Below are 8,642 nucleotides of genomic sequence, written 5' to 3' on the forward strand. Positions count from 1 at the left end.
TTTCAGCAAACTTTGGTGCATTGGAGCATGTGCTTGTAGTTCAAATTTGAATTATGCATATTAAATGCCCAGAAACTCAATTAATGCATAAAAATGCCAAAAGAACCCGGAATAATTCTGAATTTAAACACGACACTCATGTACTAGTTGCATGTTCACTATACGTTAATGTTCTAGCAATTCAAACACCATCCTTTCCCTCCGTAACACTATTTTGTCTTTCAAAACATAATGAAAAAATCAGGTATACCACAAACAGTTTACTAGAAAGAATCGTGTGGGATGCGATATAAAATATCTTGGCACACCGTCTTGTCTGGCTTACGCAGGAAGCTTCATCGTCTACAGTCCACCGCCCCCGCTTGAACCACACTTGCACACCAGTTTCTCGCGGCACTGAGCAAAATTTTTTTGCCACCACGGAAATATCTATCTCCCCCTCCCTCCTACCAAAAGACACATTTCCATTGTTCCTCCTTGCTTTCCAAGTTCAAACCTTCACTGCTGCTTACGGGCAGCTCAGCCTCCTCGCCGGCGACCCTTCTTCTTGCAGCACTACCTGCTCGCCGGCTACCCTTCTTCTTGCAGCACCGCCTCCTTGCCGACGACCCTTCTTCTTGCAGCGCCGCCTCCTCGACGGCGACCCTTATTCTTGCTGCGCGGCCTCCTCACTGTTGACCCTTCTTCTTACTGCGTGGCCTCGTCAATATGGTCAGGTAATCCACACCCCACCCACACCATCCTCCTCCTTTCCCGTCCCACATGCCCGACTGATGGAGCAACACCTTCCACTGAAATCACTGCCCCCTCCTCCAATTAAGCGCCGCCCACAGCCATTTTACACGCAGTATAACGTGGAGCTGAGTAGCATGCGGCCGCACGCGCGAACGAGGTCGCTATGGCTGACATGGGTGTCGACCGCCAGATCCTTGAGGAGCACCTCGTCTTCGAGGCCACCGACGACACCGCCACATGGTTGTCTACTGTAAAATACAGTTCGTGATGTTTTCTCGAGGCCACCGCCAGTGCCTTCTAGTGATTTGTCCTCTGTAATATTAATATGCAATCTGATGTTCAGTTAACAGTTTGGTCCTCTAAAATGTAATGTTCAGTTAACACTTTGGTCCAACAATTGCTACATTTCATAGTACTGTTCTCAAGCATTCTTAGTTTTGTTAAGTATCTTATCTTCTAGTACATGTTTCTATTCTGCAATGTCGTGCTCAATTAACTATTTTGGTTCATTTGGTCTGTTGTCCATTTAACTGTTTGGTTCAGTTCTGCAATTTGATTTTCATTTGTTGTGGGTACAATTTTGTATTGTTATGCATGTGACACCAATCAAATTTGGTTGTACTCAATACATATTCTACTAATAGTATGGCAACTCTCAGTTAACTTGACCAAGATATTCCTTATGTGTGTTGTAGGGAAACAATGGTAGACACCGCGGTTTACCATCGAGGTTTGTTCAAGCAGGGTCCTTTGGCTCATATCACATTATTGTGCAGTTGTAGGAATCATTCTAATATTTAGGTTGATTACAATTTGGTCTTGCACATGTAGGTCCTGCTGTCAGAGGCTTAGACCCACTGTTCAACCCATTTTGCATATGGGGAAATGAGATGTCCATGAATATCAGCCAAGTCAAGAAACTCAGAAAGATTGTTAGGATGAAGAAACTTGCAACAAATAACAGCAAGATCTTTGTTTGCACAATGAAGAATACATCAGTCAACTATAGGATGGCACCAACTCTTTTACCTTGTTTATACCCCTTGCGCCATTTCAAAATTTACAACAGCGATTTATGCATAGCTTTGTTTTCGGTACTTTTCAAAGTAGTTCACCGATGATTACCTCTCAAACCACCTGCATGGTCAAGAGGCGAGGAAGGTATTCATTCAACACCCACGGTACAATATTGAAGTCTTGCTGAAGAGGGCGAAGGTTGGGCGGGCAATTATCCATAGCCACTGGTGTAAAGTTGCAAGGACATTCAACATCACTGAAGTCTCAATATTTTCCTTCCGCTTCTGCAGTTTCCCAGACGAGATTCATCTGTCTATTTACCGTGTATGATGCTACTTTCCAAAGGTTTTTTATGTTGCATGTGAAACTTAGTGTTGTTGTGTAATGGCGTAACTGAGTGCCGAAGCTATCTGATGTAATTCAATTATGAAATCCTGGTTGCTTTTATATGGATATGAAATATCTGGCGTGTTTTATAAGAAATATCAGTTTGATTAGTACATGGATTATCAATAATAGGCTAATTACCCTGCTTATTGGGGTTTTCTATTGCAAACGGTTACTCAGACATCACCATGGGCGATGAACTCAAACAACCCGCGCGGTTTCTAGAAAGTAGGCGTGTTCGATCAACTAACAATCACACACGGCTTCCAGCAACAAACTGTTTGCGTTAGGCCACCTTGCACACACGTTTCCACACAAAGAACTGTGTGGGATGTACATACCTACGGAAATGATTTTCTGGGATTCACCGTGTGGGATGTACATACCTACGGAAATGATTTCTGGGATTCACCGTGTAGGATGAACACACCTATAGAAATGATTTCTGGGATTCACTGTGTGGGATGTACATACCTACGGAAATGATTTCTGGGATTCATCGTGTGGGATGTACATTCCTACGGAAATGATTTCTAGGATTCACCGTGTGGGATGTACATACCTATGGAAATGATTGGGTTTCCATGCCTCGCCCGATCGCTCATGGCCCCAGCCTAGGTCCCACGAGGGCCTATCCCCGGCGATTTCTGGGTCGTGTGGGAAGGACCCCCCTATCGCCCACACTCACTTGTCGACAGTTCCAAATGCTATCACGGAAAGGGGTTTTAAATCGTTTGTTTAGGAGCTTGTTGTACAAGTGTTGGTCTCGTTGCACCAGAATGGAAACCTTTGCCCGAGTCCTTGAGAATCTACATATGTCCTTGCCTCCTTAGCACCAATGGGGAATCTGTCTTCTCTGCGCCCGCTGGCGCCCGCCTGCCTTGGTCGTCATGGCTTGCGTCATGGCAGCTCATGTTCCTACTCAAGAACTTTGGATGATCCCTATCACATGGCCGTTCGCTGTCTGGGGGCTTGACATGGTTGGCCCGTTCAAGTGATCCAAGGACAAGAAGACCCACCTTTTGGTTGCTGTCGATAAATTTGCCAAGTGGGTTGAAGCAGAGCTGATAAGCAATTGTGATGCGGCTACAATAGTTTAGTTCTTGAAGAAGTTGGCTTTTCACTTTGGTTATAGGCACATCATCATCACTGTTAATGTAACTAACTTGTCCAAGGGAGCTATGAAGCATTTTTGTCAATGATAGCATATCCGACTTGCTGTAGCATCAGTTGCACATCCTCAGTCCAATGGGCAAGTAGAACGCGCCAACCAAGAGATTTTACAAGGTATCAAGCCAAGGCTCATGGTTCCTCTGCAACGTACAACGGGTTGTTGGGTTGAGGATCTCCCTTTACTCCTTTGGAGCATACAGACTACTCCCAACAGATCAACAGTCTATACGCCTTTCTTCATGGTTTATGGTGCAAAAGTTGTATTACCAAGTGATACTCATCACGACTCTCCCAGAGTGGCAACTTATGTTGAAGTAGAAAATGAGCAAGCTCGCCAAGACTCTCTTGATGCCCTAGAGGAGGAACGTGATTTTGCTGTAGCACGGTGTGCTATATATCAACAAGACCTATGTCACTATCATAGTCGTAGAGTTCGCACTTGTACTTTCCAGGAGGGTAACTTAGTGCTTTGGTTGATCCAAGAACAAGCTGGTATGCATAAGCTTTCACCACCTTGGGAAGGGCCTTTTGTCATTAGCAAGAACCTAAACAATGGGTCATATTACCTAATTGACATACGTGAGCATAATAAGTCACATACATCTGAGGAGGAGACCAACATGCCTAGGAACATTGCTCACCTCCGACCCTATTATACTTAGAGCCTTTGGCTCAGTTTTTATACATTCCTTTGTCTATATATATATATATATGTGTGTGTGTGTGTGTGTGTGTCACACACACACACACACACACACACATAAACGCTATTCTGATCACAAACTGAACTGCCTGAGTAACGTGCCTGAACTTCCCTCTGTACGAACCCGACCTTCAGGCTATCTTCGCAACCGTGGCTTCCCCCGCGAATTATCCTCGTTAGTCGTGTTCCATATGATGTTAGTGTAATCTAGAAACGTGTTTTAGCAACTAAATACCGTATTTAAATAGGTATCTCGCTCGTTGGCGGATTTTGCTCTCGGGTCATGATGGAATTGCGTTTTTTGCAATTTTACTGCCTGAGTTGTTCGACCTGAACTTCCCCTAGTGCTAGGTTGAACTTCCGCCAACATTGCCCAAATGGGGCTTGCGATATACCATTGGAAAGCTATGGACACCAGTATTATGACCCAAGTTAATTTTTTTGGCAAAATATAAGCGGTTTAAGAGTATTTTTGAAAACCGTTTTTTCTTCATACAAAAACCGTGAATCGTATTTTCGATCGCATTTCTAAACCGTTTATCGGAATGAGGCAAATAATATGGCGTTGGAAAGCTGCTGCAAAACTGCTCCTTCCACATGTTGAAAGTTTTCTCTAATTCGCTACGGTTAAAGAGTAATTTGGAAAATCGTAAAACTTCACAAACCAAACAACCGAGTTCGTATTTTCGATGCCATTTCTAAATGGCTAATCCAATTGAGGCAAATGATATGGCATTGGAAAGCTTATGAAAATGCGCTACTTTTTCATGTTGAAAGTTTTTTTCTAATTTTGAACGGTTTAAAAGTGATTTATAAAATGGTGCAAGCTCCACCGAGTTCGTATTTTTGAGCTATTTTTTTAACCATACGTCCGAATGCAGCAAATGATATGGCCTTGGAAAGCTTAAGAAAATGCAAAACTTTTTGGTATATATTGTTTCTCCCAATTCCTTACTGTTTTAAGTCAATTTTGAAAATGGCTAAAAACGTATTTTCACCGTAATTTCTACCAAATTTATCGGAATGAGGCAAATAATATGCTGTTGAAAAGCTATGAAAAATGCGAAACTTTTTCATGTTGATGATTTTCTCTGATTCCTAGCCATTTTCATGTAATTTCGAAAATAGCGAGATCATTCGTTCTGCCTTTATCACGAAACAGATTCTTCAAAAATGCACCGCGTGAAGAACCTGAACTTCTCGGCGCGTGTACCTGAACTTCACTTTGTTTTTCACGTGATTTTTTTGCTCGTAGCTCTCCATCCACTCACCGGAACACTCACCGGAATTGAGCAAGTAATATACCGGTGGAAAGCTGTTGTAAACATGCAACTTTCCCGTGTCGATCATTTTTTCATACTCGCGGCGATTTTAGAAGTTTTTCTTCTGAAATTCATTCACTATAGTAGTTGAACTTCCTACTGTTTTCGCGTTGAACTTCGGTGACATATTTTTCGTTTGTAATTTTCTCATTCATTCGTCCGTGTTACACAAACGATATTCCTTTTGTACAAACCTCTCTCACAATAATTTTTTCAACTTTCTCCGACGGAGGAGTTGAACTTATAACAACAAAACTTTTAGACTTTGCTTTTCCATACTTTTTAATACAAAATACACACCTTGTAGTACGTGAACTTCTGGCAGTTATCAATCTAAACTTCTCTCGGTTACGTGAAAATATCTGAGTTTTTTATGAATTTTAATCTGATTTTCTTAATCCTTTTTTATGAAATTTTGAAGCGCTTTCAAAAAAATTGAACTTCTTGTTATTTTTTGAACTTCTTGTTTCCATTCTTTAATAACGAGGAAAATCTGAGTTTTCTATAATCATCGAACTTCTCCATCTTTTCAATATGGACTCCTGGTTTTATTTCTTAATATTTTTATGAATTTTGAAGCGCTCTGTTTTCATAAAGTTGAACTTCTTGTTATTTTATTTTTGAACTTCTTGTTTCCATTCTTTAATAAAGAGGAAAAAAATCTGAGTTTTTATAATCATCGAACTTCTCCATCTTTTTAATATGGACTTCATGGTTTTATTTCTTAACTTTCTTTATGAAATTTTGAAGAGCTCTATTTTTAAAAGTTGAACTTCTTGTTATTTTATTGTTGAACTTTTTGTTTCCACTTTTTCATAACGAAGTAAATCTGAGTTTTCTATAATTATCGACCTTCTTCATCTTTTTAATATGGACTTCCTGGTTTATTTCTTAATCTTTATAATTTGAATTTTTGATTTTCTTTTTGAAATCAAATTTCTCCCAAATAATAACTAAACTTCTTTGCGGATTGAAAGAATTATTTTAAAAGGAAAAAACAATTTCTTTGAACTTATGAAACTTCTCTATGTTTTTAATTAAATTTCAAACTTCTCCATGTTTTTAAATTGAACTTCTTGGTTTTATTCTTCTGTAACGAGAAAAACTAAGTTTTTAATGTACATTGAATTACTCTATTTTTTAAAAAGGAACTTCTTGGTTTAATCTTTAGTATCGGGGGGAATCTGAATTTAAAAAAAGGAAAAACTTTTTAAAACTTTTTTTGGTGTTCCTTTATTTAATTTGAACTTATTAGTTATTCTTTAGAATGAGAATCCAAGGTTTTTATAAACGTTGAACTTCTCTGTTATTTTAATTTGAACTTCTTAGTTTTATTCTTTAGTAACAAGGAAATCGTGGTTTTTGAACTTCATTGTTTTAAAATTTTGAACTTCTTTTGTTTTATTTTTTGATAATGTGAAAAATCAAAATTTCTTATAGACATCAAACTTCACCATTTTGAAAATTTGAACTTCTTAGTTTTATTGGTAAGTAACGGGGAAAATGTTTTTTATAGGAACTGTGATACCACGCCGTTATTTTAATTTCAACTTCTAGGTTTTATAGAATATGGAAAATCGGTTTTTATACAATCTTTTGAATGCTCCTCTTTTTAATTTGAACTTCTCCGATTTTTTTACAAACACAAAAAGTATGTTATAAAGGTTTTTGAACTACTTTTTATTAACTTTTGCTCAAATTTTTTGAACGTCCAAATTTGTCTTTTAGATATTAAAAACTTCATTTTTTTAACGTTGACCTGCTTTGGTCTGTAAATTTGAACTTCTTATAGAATTTTGTCATGACATTTTATGCATTTTTTGCTTTTCGGTGAAATGGCCTAGGCGGTCCCTTTTTTCATTTGATAATTTTTATTCCATACGTGGTACACGTGAACTTCGGAATTTCTGAAACATGAACTTCGCGTGATATTATTTTATTTCATGAAACTCCATAGTTTTTATTCTTTGAATTCCATGATTTTTTTGTTTACATTTTTTGGTTTGAACTTTGATGTTTGTTACACCTGAAATTTCAAAATCACACATGTTTATACACATTTTCCCTTGAATCCAACATGTGCAAAAACAATAGGAAATTTAGGGTATGAAAAACAACATTTTAAAACATGTAATTGGAGGTCGGACATCCCACAATATAAATTCTGAACCGTGCACGTGAACTTCTTACTTTTATTTTTTCCTAGAAAAATGGAAAGAATTTGAGTTTTCCGTAAACATCAAACTACTCCTTTTATTTTAATGTGAACTTCTTTAATTTTATTCTTTAGTAATGAAGAAAACCTATGTTTTTTTATAAATATTGAACTTCTCTATTTTTATAATTTGGACTTCTTGGTTTATTGGAAATACTTTTTTCCATTTTTTGAAACGGTAAAACAATGTTCTTTTTATGAAAAATAAATACCAAAGTCATGTGTTATATTAATTTGAACTTCTTGCTTTTCTTTAGATACAATTTTTTTTGAAATTTTTACAAACTTTGACCTGCAAACATATCTTTGGCAAAATGAAATTTTTTACCTCTAATATATTTTTTGAGAAACGACTCTCTTTTGTGTGGCTAGGGTTTTGGATTTAGCTCCCGTGAGATCAACACCCGTCAATCAAAGAAAGCTTTAACTAGTGCACTGTCCATAGAATGCAAGTAGCACTAGCAGTACTAATGTATGCTCTTCTCCAAACAAATAGTAATTTTTATACACAAAGCCGTGTTTGCTTTTTCACCATACCTTTTGGTCCTTATCTCTCCATCTTATCTACTAGAAGTAACCACCACCACACATTTATTCCTTGTTCTCTCAACTCCCTGCCACTTTCTCTACTCAATAATATGATAGCTAGCAAAATGGATGCAGCAACCATAGCTACAAAAGTTCAGGTTCAGGAGCGTTGTGGGAATGACTGCTTCAGGAAATGGCTCAACCTCGTTCTTCCTCCGCTGACCTCATGACATCTTGAGCCCAGATTCATCCCCAGCCCCGAAGCTTCTCAACTGTCTGCTTCCATCCTGTCGCTCCCCTGCTGCATCGCCCTGCAGCTATTCAGCGGCGGGCAGCTCACCCAAGAAATTTCATGCACTTGCTGAGGAACCCGAGGCGCGGTTGAAGCTGCTCTGTCTCTCAGGTGACCGGATCTTGCAAGCAAAACTGAACTTCCACTTTATCAAGTGAGGCAGGGCATCGAGTGGAACGATGCTATGATGTAGAGGTGGCTCTGCAGGCCAGGGAGGCCCTTGCTTGACGAGGCGGTGGCCTACATCCCTGTAGGAGGACAAATATATCT

Source organism: Triticum aestivum, chromosome 7A (assembly GCF_018294505.1).
Source record: "Triticum aestivum cultivar Chinese Spring chromosome 7A, IWGSC CS RefSeq v2.1, whole genome shotgun sequence".
Lineage (NCBI taxonomy): Eukaryota > Viridiplantae > Streptophyta > Magnoliopsida > Poales > Poaceae > Triticum > Triticum aestivum.